Source organism: Uloborus diversus, chromosome 2 (genome assembly GCF_026930045.1).
Source record: "Uloborus diversus isolate 005 chromosome 2, Udiv.v.3.1, whole genome shotgun sequence".
Classification (NCBI taxonomy): Eukaryota; Metazoa; Arthropoda; class Arachnida; order Araneae; family Uloboridae; genus Uloborus; species Uloborus diversus.
Window position 1 is genome coordinate 102,112,505 of NC_072732.1, and position 13,288 is coordinate 102,125,792.

Sequence of the window (13,288 nt, forward strand, 5' to 3'; positions counted from 1 at the left end):
TCTACAAAAAAAACTTTTAGCTCTATTGCAAACTTAAAAATTTACAAATTGAAGGAAATTGCAAAATATGGTCTGAAGCTTTATTTTAAGAACAGTTATAGCTTTTTTCATAATACAAAACTTTTTGATCCATGGAGGTAGTAAAAAATGAGAAAGGTTTTTTTATATATAACTGAAAATACTACATCGTATCCTCACTAAAAGTACTTTTTTCACTTCCAGCATTATTGTAATGCTAAAATGTGCAGCATAACGTGAGAAATGTTTTTTCAATATGCAATCCATTAAACCTTTAAGTTTATTTTAACTTGATGCATGCAATTATATGCATTTCTTTTTCTTTTATGGTAAAACAGAATATTTTCATGGTTTTCTTCTTTTTTTAATGTTATAAGTTGCATTTGGACCTACTTTATTTGAGAAATACTAGTAACAAACTAATTTTTATTTCACACCATATGTGCAGTATACAGCATTTTAGACTGCACAGAATGGTTTTTTATTCTAAACTGATTATTATAGATTAGATAATACTTTATCCTATTAACCTTTTAAAATTTACATAGATGAAAACTATAAATATGTGACGGTTTTAAAATTCCAGAGCTACTAAAAAGAAACAATTTTTCACTCGGTATAATAAAATCTGCAGGTTTTATGAGTACTAGTATTAAAGTTAAAAATTGGTTTTACTACTCCAAAAATTATATAACTTTATATTATGTTATACTGTTTTTCATGAGAAAAAAATGAAACATTCACACCATTAAAAATTGCCAAATTATTTTTATTTCGTATACATCACCTATAAAATATCGATTAGTAGTTTTTTACAGCGAAATTGCAGAAATTCATTTAAAACCGAATGCTAATTTTTTTCAAGGCCAATGTTTTTACATTACAAACTTGATTCTTCTTTGTGACATCTTTGCCAACTTAGGTGCCATCATTAGGCCTTATATCATGAAAGCATCTGTCAAAATAAAAATTGTTAGAATCTCAAAAAACTTATGGACACCAAAAAAACATTCATGGAAAAAATCAAATTACGTAGGGTATAAAAAATACGCCCTAAAATGATTAAAATTATGACTCTGAATGGGTCTGAAATTAAGATTGCCTTGGGAGTTGCTTTTATTTTGAAACCGCTTTAACATATACCTAAATTGTAATTGAATCGTTTATTTCAGGAACCAGTTAAGCGCTAAATATGTTGTTTTAAGGAGAAAAAAAAAAACTGCTGTGCAACAATTTGGAAACTACATAATTGAAACGGTGGTTTATTAGTGTCTAATTAAAATAGACCTAATCTGAATACTTTACATAAGAACTCAACAAAGAAAAAAAGAAAGAACATAATCTTACATTTTATCTTCCATGTCAAGAAATGCATTTATACTGGTTTCTGAAATACAATTCAAAAAAAATCCTTCTAACTTTCGGTAGTTTTGAAGGATTTTGTAATACATAGGAGACCGTTGATTAAGAGTAATATTTATTTTTTTTCAACCGGATAACTGAAGTGATCGGTGATTGGGAGAATATATATCTTAAAGATAATAAAACTTAAAACTAGTTTCTTCTTATAATAGGCTCCAGATTATTGGATTGCAATATGTTTACTTCAAAGCAATAATTAGGATGCGGTAGAGAATTATTTTTTTTAGAAAAAGGAGCAATGTCGACGTTTAGGACAACCAATTGGAAAATATTGAGGTATTCATTTAAAATAATGAATACTGCATCTAGCCTCTTTTAGTCCCCCCCCCCCCCTCCCCGAGTTGCTATAGTAGCACTGAAAACCGTAGATGTTTTTTCTTTCTTTTTCCTTTAACCCATATTCCATTCCAACACTTGTTAACAGCTCGAGCTATGTTCAACTGATACCAGCTTCATATTCTTTTTCTTCGACAGCTGCCCATTATTAGAAATCTGAAGATGAAACAATGTGTGATGTAAAATAATTTAGATTTCTGTACTTAATATGAAATATTTTACTTGTAATTTTTAAAATATTTTTTTTCATATATTTTATTCCACAATTGTGTTATTATATTGTTTAAATATAATTTTTTGGAGCTCTTTTTCTAAGTACTAAGGAACTGCAGAAAAAAAATCATTTGAGTTGAAATAAAATAATACCGTAAGAGCATTCTATTTTATATCTGTCTTAATATTTAAGCATAATTTAAGATGTTTCATTTATATTTTATGTCTTTTAAAATGTGGACGCCCCCCCCCCCCCCGTTTTGAACAGCTGTCGATATCCCCATTTAATCCGCCAGCGGCTTTTTTTTTTTAAGTGCTACTTCTTTTTGATATGATTTAGACAATGTATCTTTAAGTTTTTCAGAATTTACCTGAAACTCGGAAGAAACAATTCTATATTCCCAAAATCAAGATGACTTAGTTAAAGTTAATTCAGTAAAAAAGTGAAAATCGATCAGAAAAGTTGAAAGTTTTTAACAAAAGAATAAATCGACAAACATGTCAAGAAATAGATTAAATCTGATTCTGCCAGTTCTAATCATTAAGAAATTGCAAGTCCACATTTGGCCCGCCGTCCTTGTTGTAAACAATGCTACCTTCTTGGAAATGCTTGCCAGAAGACCGCACTTCTTTTAACTGTAGATTTAAATATGCTCACATTTGCAAAACAACTGCTTTTTATTTACATTACAATAAAAACAATCTATAATTTTGTTTGATAAGTGTCACAAGTCTGAATATACGAAGACAGTTTCATACGCTGTAATACATCGTACTTTAAACTCTAATCTTTATTGTTGCTCTCATTATAAAGTTGACTTTAAATTTTGTTTCTTTAAATTTTTACAAACATACGTACAATAAATAATAAAGTACTTAACATTCTGATTTGGTTCCTTCAATTTTACTAACATGTAAAAACAAAGAATCAGTGCTCCAAAATTTACTGGAAATAAAAATAAAAAAAAATAATGAAATAAATTACATTCAATTTAGCACTAACAGAAATTTCTATATTCCGGTGATTCTTGAAATGATATTATTCAACTACCCATAAAAACCAATATTGAATTACAAGTTTAAAAAACCCAGACGTAAATGAATTGTATGATCCATCACATTTAAATCAAAACAAAATTTAGTTTATCTTGTCCCAATACATAGTTCTTGATTGTAAAATAAAACCTGACAACGGGCACACAAAAATCAGCTTCAGGGGCCCAATATGGCACACAAACCGTAGGATAGGGCTTTAATGGCTAAGAACGCTCTAAAGCTCAAAAGCATTCGTGATTACAAATTACATCCTAAAACATAAAAATATAAATGAAAAAGGTACTTATAAACTTCCATTACCGGCATTCATGTCACTAAGTGAATCATCGCAACATCGTTCAGACTAGAGGCTTCTTTGAAATTCCAAGCGGAACACAACCACGAATTGCCATCTTGATAAAATGAGACCACCCATTCAATTCTGGTCACAAGTTACGTAGTTCTTTACATTTGCATACCACTAAATTCATAGAAATAATATTGCATTAGTGAATAAATTTAGATGAAGGAAATTCAGGCGGCTGGAATGAAAATATTTTAAGACATGAATAAAAAAAATAGAAATATATTACAGGCCATCCGTTTGTGTGCACAAATTATAACTTAAACATAATGGAAATAATTGAAACATTTCAAAAAAAGGAAAAAAAAAACCCTAGAAAAATATGTCATTGCAATTCAAGCTTTATGTAAATTTTCCCTAGAGAAAGGTTTTGTAAAACAATCAGCTACATTATTTTTAGTTTCATCAAATTGTATTCCAAATTCATTTTTATCAATCAAATTCCTTAGGAAATAGTACCCCACATCAATCTGCTTAGTTCTGCAATTTTCTATTGCAGAACTAGAAAAATCGATTGCAACTAGATTGATTAATAGTACTCTGTACTGTGACAATCTAAAATTCTGAACTCTTTTCGTGGCCAATTGATTTAAAATTCCTTTAACTCACATCCTTAGATTATTCACTAATTGAAATATACTCCGCTTCCATCGTTGACAGTTGTACGCATTTTTGTTTGAATGTACCACCATATTATTCGTACCCTATCCAAAAACACTACAAGCCCCCTCCCCCCCATTGAAAATCCGGTTCTATATTCCCCAAAATCAAGATGGCTTAGTTAAAGTCAATTCAGTAAAAAATGAAAATCGGTCAGAAAAGTTGAAAGTTTTTTAACAAAATAATAAATCGTCAAACATGTCAAAAAAGAGTAAATCTGGTAGGGCCCGTTCTAATCATTGAGAAATTGTAAGTCCACATTTGGCCCGCCGTCTTTGTTGTAAACAATGCTATCCTTCTTGAAAATGCTTTGCCAGAAGACCGCACCACTTTTAACTGTAGAATTTAAACATGCTCACATTTACAAAATAACTGCTTTTTATTTACATTACAATAAAAATAATCTATAATTAAGTTTGATAAGTGTCACACAAGTCTGAATATGCGAAGAAAAGTTCATACGCTGCAATGCATCGTACTTTTAGCATGCTGTTTTAGTTCTTTCGATTTTAATAACATGTAAAAAGAAAGAATCAGTGTTTCAAAATTTACTGAAAATTTAAAAAAAATAATGAAAGAAATGTACGTCTAATTTAGCTCTAGCAACAGAAATTTCTATATTCCGGTGATTCTTGAAGTGATAATATTCAACTACCCGTAAAATCTAATATTAAATTACAAATTAAAAAAATTCAGACTTAAATGAATTGTATGACCGATCACATTTCAATCAAAACAAAATAAAATTTAGTTTATCTTGTTCCAATACATAGTTCTTGATTGTAACATAGAACCTGACAACGGGCCACAAAAATCAGCTTCAGGGGCTGATATACGGCACGCAGACCGTAGGATAGGCTTCAGTGACTAAGAACGCTCTAAAACTAAAAAGCATTGGTGATTAAAAATTACATCCGAAAACACAAAAATATAAATGAAAAGACATACTTAAAAAACTTCCGTTTTCCGTTGCCGGTATTCATGTCACGAAGTGAATCATCGCAACATCATTCAGACTAGAGGCTTCTTTGAAATTCCAAGCGGAACACAAATGCGAACTGCCATCTTGATAAAGACTGCCATTCAGTTCTGGTCACAAGTTACGTAGTTCTTTACATTTGCACACCACTAAACTGAAAGAAATGATATTGCGTTAGAGAATAAATTTAAATGAAGTAAATTCAGGCGGCTAGAATGAAATTTATAGTTTAAATTTTTCCGAAATACCTAACCGCAACCATATTAGCGGGGCATACATTCAAAATGAAATCAACTACAATTGTTTTTTTTTTTCCGTGCGCTGGAGTGACAAGAACAAAATATTCGCTAGCAAAAACCCCCCTTCTTGGCAAGCCAGCACACGCAAAGAATGAAATATACTATAAGAAATGAATAAAAAATATATTATAGGCCATCCGATTGCGTGCACGAATTATAGCTTAAACATAATGGAATAATTGAAACATTTCAGAAAAAAAAAAAAAAAAACTCTACAAAAATATGTCATTGCAGTTCAAGCTTTACGTAAATTTTCCCTACAGAAAGGTTTTGTGAAACAATCAGCTAAAATTATTTTTAGTTTCTCAACAAATTTTATTTCAAATTAGTTTTTGTCAATCGAATTCCTTAGGAAATGGTACCCCACATTAATCTGCTTAGTTCTGCAATTTTCTATTTCAGAACTAGAAAAATCGATCGCAACTAGATTGTCACAGTGCAGAGTACTATTAATCAATCTAAAATTCTGAACTCTTTTCATGGCCAATTAATTCATTTAAATTTTTTTTTTTGATCCTTATAACTTTCTTAGATTGTTCACTAATTGAAATATACTCCGCTTCCATCGTTGACAGTGCTACGCATTTTTGTTTGAATGTACACCATTCGTACCCTATCGAAAAACACTACAAGTGCCCTCCCCCCCGGCATCGGAATCCGGTCGTCGTGATTTGAGGCGTAATCTGTATCAGAATAACAATGATTTATTCAATTTACAGACAAAATTTATATTTCAGGGACGGACAAACCTTTCAGGTTGTCTCACCAAATCTCCTCTTTTACATCCGCATATAGATACGCATTGCAAACATCTACATGGAAATGGACTCAATGTAGCTTATACACAAGAATTGAAAAGAAAGCCTCCATCAAAGGAAAGGAAATTACTGGAGAGAACACTTTCGAAAAGTACCCCCCCCCCCACCTGGTGGGTATTTAAAATTACCAGTCTGGTCTTGAAGCGCATTATTTCATTCTGCTCATTTGCTTTTAAATAAAAAAAAAAACATCTGTACCCTTTTTTCTTTCTAAAACTTTCATTCAGTGGAACCAATACGTAAACGTTTCTTTCTCATATCACCTGAATTTCTTGAGCCATTCCGTTTTGCCAATTTTAAATCTCGGAAATGTTAGCTTCTAGCATACTTGAATTATCCCCCCTATCTTCATAAAAATCCTATACTTTTCTTGAATTATCATCACAAGGTGAAATTAAAATATTTTGTGTCATATTCAATGTTATTTTCAGAACAATAAACCTCGGCTTCACGATTCGGACTTTAGAACCGTCGTGTCAATAGAATAATACTTATCCCTGTATTCATTATTTTACCTTGGACTTGCTTTAACCCATTTAATTCTCAACATGCTACTTTATAATTTTCAGGATATTCTTCTTCTACTTCAGATTTACTCAGTAGTGAAATAAAACTGTGTCCCTCTGTTTCTCGTTCCTGGGGGGGGGGGGGGGGGGTCGTCCAGAATTTATTTTCATCAAATTTAACATTCAGCGTTTCTGTCACTTCGCGATTTTTGAGATCCCAAATTCTGTAACCTTTCGTATGAAACGCATATCCTACCATGACTCCTTGTTGAGTTCTCATATCCAATTTGTTTATTTTCTGTTTTGGAAGTCCAATATACGAAATGCATCCAAAAAAAACCCCGGGAGTGTTTAATAGATGGCTTTCTTACCCCAAATAGCTCAAAATAGGTTTTGTTTAATAGATGGCATTCTTCCCCCAAAAAGCTCAAAAAAGGGTTTGGTTTTTCCTTTTAAAGCCGCTCTGAATTAATGCTGACTTATAGTGTTCTATGACGCTACTTTGTTAATTAGAGGATTTGTTGGTTTTTTCGATTCTTATGCTTTGGTCGCTAAGGTAAATTTCAAACCGGGAGTTCAGAAATTCCTTTCCGTTATCGGAGCTTTGCCACAAATCTCTCTTATCTTTTGAAACCTGACAAAATGTTCTTAAACCTCACTTTTCTTCTTAAAGAAATAAACTGGAGAGTTTCTTGAAAAATCGTCTATTATTGTGAAAATAATCGCCCCCCCCCCCCACTTTAAAGAACTCAACTGCTAAGGAACCCATCGTATTCAAATGCACAAGGTCTTACCGGGTGTTGGCTTGAATCTCCGTTACAGGTTTAAACGAAATTCTCCGATTTTTTCATTTTACACGGATAACAATCTGACATATTTTTACTTTTGATAAGCAGTGAAAGACAGTGAAGTACAGAATCACACTTTTCGTTATTTATAATATACTTTTTGTCTTCATCCTGAACATGTTGATGCCAAAATTTAAGACTCAAAGTGTTCTAAAAGTTAAACCGTACGGAATCTGATGAGTTTCAAGGTTGTAAGAGTTTCAAATTCTACTGTAGTTCTCGAGCATCTACTTTTCTAAATGAGCATGCCCTTCAAAGCGAATAAAATATGACAAACAATGCATAATAATGTAAATATTCTACTTTAAATTTAAAAGCTGTAATTTTGACGAGAACGAAACACTGCCAGATCAGAAATGAAAAGCTGAAAATTTTTAAATATAGCCAGGCACGGCCTGAACTTAAATATGTTGGGAAGGCGTATAATCTCAATTTGCCAAATGGAACTTAAATATTTGCCGATTGATAAAATACTGGTAAATGCACACATTAAGTACGCACAATTAAGTACAATATCTAATGAAATTTGCACATTCGAGAATTTAAAAATTGCAACATTACAATTATGTCCCCAAATTTGCCGAATAGCCAGACAAAATTTTCCCAGTATGGCATTTTTGGGGAGGTCATAGAGACTTCCCGTGACCTCCAATCGAGTGCCTTTGAATATAGTTTCTAAAATTATTTTTACGTTCCCAAGTTTCAATGGTACTAGTGCAATTTTCCTGAAGTAAAACTTTAATTTCCTGCTGACGCAAATATAAAACTTTTAAAACACAAGGGTTTCGTGTTTGTATTTTAAGATGCTTATTTTTTGAGTTTTTTTTTTTTTGAGTTCTTTATTGATGATTTTTTTAATTATTATTATTTTACTTTCGACCGTTAAGTATGAATGCTGGCTCCAGATTTCAGAGAATTTTGAGTCGTTCAGACATCAGAGTATTGTATTTCCACAGTGTCAAATTCTTCAACAAAAAATATCAGTAAATTGTATACTGTTTGCATGTCTCTCTGTCACGTTGTTATTTTATTTATTTTCATTTTATTCATCGAATTATGTATAAAAGCTACTGATGCTATAACGTAAAGTTTTTCAATAAAATGGTTAAATGCAAAATGTTAAAGAATTTAAAACTGAACATAAGAAAGAAAAAAAAACAGAAGAAAGAAGTCAATCGCGATATGTTAAAAATTCACTAGAGAAAATAAAAATTTAAATTTTAAGTACTGACATAGTATATAACACAAAATATAATCGTACACAAATTTTAATGTTCTAATAACTTTAAATACGATCAAGAAAGGAATTGATTTATTTTTAAATAAAATTTGAGTTTCAGAAAATGTTTAAAAACTATCACAAATGCAATAAAATATTCAGAATCACAACAACTACTCGGATTTTTACTAAAAAGCAATCGCTACAACTTAGCAACTATAAAAAATTGCAAAGTCAGCATCAACGAATATTAGGATACGAATTGGGATTTTAAAATAAACTGTTATTTTACATACATTCTCGATGATAAAGAAAACTATATTTTGAGGAAAAGGGAATGAATATAATATAACCAGCACTTACCTTTAACATGGATTACAGTTGAACAGTCCTGCCTCAGCACACCCGAATCATCAAAAAACATGGCTGCCAATATCTTGAATTCATTAGTTTCTGTTCCCGTATGAAAGAAACACCTTTTGCGCATCGTTTTGCGCAATCTAAAATATTTTTACAGTTTTTCTCTGTTATTTAGCTGAGCAGTATTAAACTGTAGGAAAAAGCAGTATATTACTGTAAAAACAACAATTATTTTTTGCAGTGTGGCTTCTTCAGTCCAAAATAAATAAATTAATAAATAAATAAATATTATAATTTATTGAAGGCTTCTAATGTTTTTCTAAGTTAAAATGAAGTTTTGATTATCTTTTACATTCTAGTACTCGTATTTTCTCATCCTTTTATGTCTTATTTAACGTCACTTAATTATTTTCAGTGCATCAAAAGTTATTTCACAAAATTTTTTTCATTTCTCACATGTGCTTTATTATAGCTGTTTTCAAGTCTTTTTAGTTAAAAACTGAAAGGTTTCTGTAATCATATTCTGCAATTAAAATTTCTTTAAAATTAAAATTAAAGAAACTATAACAAAAGAAATGAAAATCTCAGTTTTCTCAGTACTTTTTGGGGTTTTTTTGTCTTCAACCCTATGTGAAGTAATCTTTGACCACAGTTGACCTTATTAAGGGCTCACGTTCCTAATAAGGCTAAATTGTCTTTGCCATTATTGGAGCTTAAATTTTCACGTCGAAGTATTTTCTTTCTTATTTTTATGAGTCAGCTAATGAATGTCCAAAAGTTGGAGCCGTTTGAATCATAAATGATCGATATTAGGTCATGAATCTTAAGAGTGGCATTATTTGCGAACTAGCCTTAGTAGAAAAGGAAGATTATTAGCTAAAGTTGTGATTTATGATTTAGACGATTTCAATATTTACGACGTATCACTAATTTGCAATTTCTAGATGGTACAGGGGTTACTAAACTTCTAATTCCAGTTAATGATTTTCACTGGAACAGTTGTGCACATTAGAGCGAATTAAACTTATTATAGCATTATTTTAGTTGTGAAAATTTCTATTCTTTTTTTCTTCTTTAACCGTCCAATTTGCATCTCATTACAGAAAATCATTCAAAAAATGAAAATATTTCAAAGAAAGTTTTTCTTCAGGCAGAATTCGGGGTTAAACAAGAAGGGAAAAAGGTAGGAAATATGAAAGATAAAGTAATATTGTTCATTTATTCAAAGAAAAATTAGTTTAATTTAGCTCTGTTAGTAACTTCAAAGAAAAATGAAAACTGTTTCCGCTTTTCAGCAGTTTTTAAACGATCGCATTTGTACTAATTCCAATTTTTTATGTTGCTTTTACTGCTGTTTTGTGAAAAGTTTCATTTCTTTTTTAAAAAAAGTATTTCTTAACTGTTAACATAACTTACCTCGTAGGCAGGAAAATTAAAAAGTAAAAAGGTAGAGTAATTGGTTAGAAAATTATTTTAGTAAGATTAATTTTTTTAACAAAAAGAAGGTTGTTTTATCATCTCAGTGTATCTTTGCATTTAGATATTTTAGACAAAATATTTCTTAAAATACTATTACCAGTGGGTATATTTTTTTTACGAAAGCATTATTTTATTTCCTTCAAGAAGAAAAGGTTTCGGGTAATGCAAATAATGAAAGTAATTACTTATTAATAACATTTTAATTTGCTTAGTTTTTATTCTCAATCGTAATATATTTCTAATGTACTTATGAGAGAGAAAATGGATTATGAGCGATCAATTAAATATGGAAATGCTTTTCAAATAATGTAAGAAATAAATTTTAACTAAAATCGTTTTAATCAACATTTAATTTTTAAAGTTAGAGCCATTGTATTAATAAGAAGATAATTTGATTTTGTGAGGCTGTACGCAGTTTTCGGGGTGGGAGGGGGTTGATGTATAGTTTTAATTATTTTCCTCATCTGTTCATTACTCGCTACGTGCAGTCATTTAGGGCTACCTTTAAATGCTTTCAGCCCGGTTATCCCATCCAGAGACTGTAGTTTCGTCCTTGTTTCAACTCATCAGTCTGGAATAGGGAATAACCGAGCTCTGGATTCAGATGTTATCTCACTGAAACTTAGAGTGCCAACAGACTGGTGGTGTGAAGTAAATTTATCTCCTTAGCGAGTTACCCAAGATTTGCCTGCAATTTACGAGCTGAGCTGCATCATGTCTGCTGACTCTCCCTGGTGAAATAAATTTAACTTATTTATCAGTTTGTTGGCATCTCAGTTGTTGGCAGTAATTTTCTGCTTAATACTTTTAAGTGAGTTAACATTACATCACTTAATATTTGCTATCAAAAGAAACAGTAGAACGCTCAGTGTTGCACTGTGCTAGCTGAATTTAAGCATCAGTTGCACTACTTTTACTAAAGTAATTTGTTTTTAGTAACATTCCTCATTCAAATAAAAGTTTCACGAAATGGCAGGATAATTTTTGCACCAGATTAAAAACTCATTTTAAATGGTTTTACAGTCATTATTATTATTATTATTATTATTTTTTGAATTAAATAACAAAAAATTACTTTAGCTTTCTGCCAATAGATATAATATTAAAATAGGAAAGGAGTATCAAATAATAGAGTAATTGTGAATCTAAGTTACCGTGAATAACTGAATGCTTTTCAAAATAAAAACCTAAAGGGTTTTCACTGGGAGATAGAACAGTAGATGGCAGCATAGTGCTTTGTAGTTACAAAGTTATTCAATGAAAAAAGACAAATACATTTCCTTTGCTATTTCTTAGCAACTTTATTATTTTTGAAGTTGATGTTTTGTTTTTGTCGACAGCAAAATTTCTTTTAATAGTTGTTAAACGCATCTGTGTTCGATTTTGTATTGTATAACTTGTTAGGTTCAGTGATAGATGTAGAGTAATGAAATCGAAACCAATAGAAGGAGGAGGGGGACTCTCTTCACTAAAAATTCAATTTTTGCCATATCGGGAGAGGCACATAATACAGTAACATTTGGACGATTAGTACATTAGGCTATCTCTTTCGCCAAACATTTCATTGTGCTTTTAGAGCAATTGGTAATTTTAAGCATAGACCTAGAAAATGAGGAGGAATTAGGAGTTTTAAATGCTATTCAAACCGAAAAAAAATGTAGAATTTCAAAGAGAGTATTTATCGTTTTAATTTGTAAATCATAAAACTGACAAAAAAATTAAATTTTAGTACACAAATAATTCAAAAATTCATATAAAACATTTGCTACTTGGACACAAAATAATATAATAAGCAATTTAGTATAATAAGCAAAATAATATAATAAGCAAATCCCACTTAGAGCATCGAGCGTAATCATTTCATTACATACCGCTACACTAGCACATTATTTTAGGCAAAATTGCCTGAGCTTTTGAAATAAAAAAAAAAAAAGTCAGTTTTTTCCTCGCAAAGTCTGTAGCGTTTGGAAAATCATTTTTTCACGAACCGAAGTACTTTTACCTGTCGTGAAAGGATATAATTACCTCAGAGTCCCGAATAGACAGTAAAGTCTGTAGAGCAAACCGCCTGTTTACAGCTTTTTTCAGGTGCAAAAATTAGTCCTAGGCCATTCCACGGAAAACGGTCATTTTGTCCCGCACGTGACATATATTTCATTAAAAATAATAATTTAAGAGGCTAGTGAACAAAATTTTTCTGCTTAAAAGATGATAAACAGATGTGTTTTTTTTTTGGAAAACATTTGATGATTACGTTTTAAAATTATTACTTTTTAATGAAATATACATTCTGTCATGTGCGGGACAAAATTTCGACTTTTTCGGGGAATGGTCCTATACCATGTATTATCAACTACTATAAGTTGACCACTTGTCCAAGTTAACTACTAAAGTAACCACAATTGGTCAAATTGCAGTTTTTTCTGTATTTGCGTCGGAACTAAGGTTCTGCGTATTACAGCAGATGCAGCAGTCGCTACTTCGAGAAACGGAAGAGGTCAAGTCAAGAGGTTGTGATACATTACATAACTGTCATTAAGTTACTTGATGAGGTTTCCCCAGAAAACCCAAAAACTTTCCTTCTTCTCTTTAAAAACGGAAGGCAGCCAACCTTAATAGACTAGCAAGGCAGCAATCCATAAAGTGTTCTAAACCGAAGAGAGTACCATTACGTAATCTATCCACAAAAAATAATATTAAATTAAAAATTGAAAAATAAAGACTACAGTTCC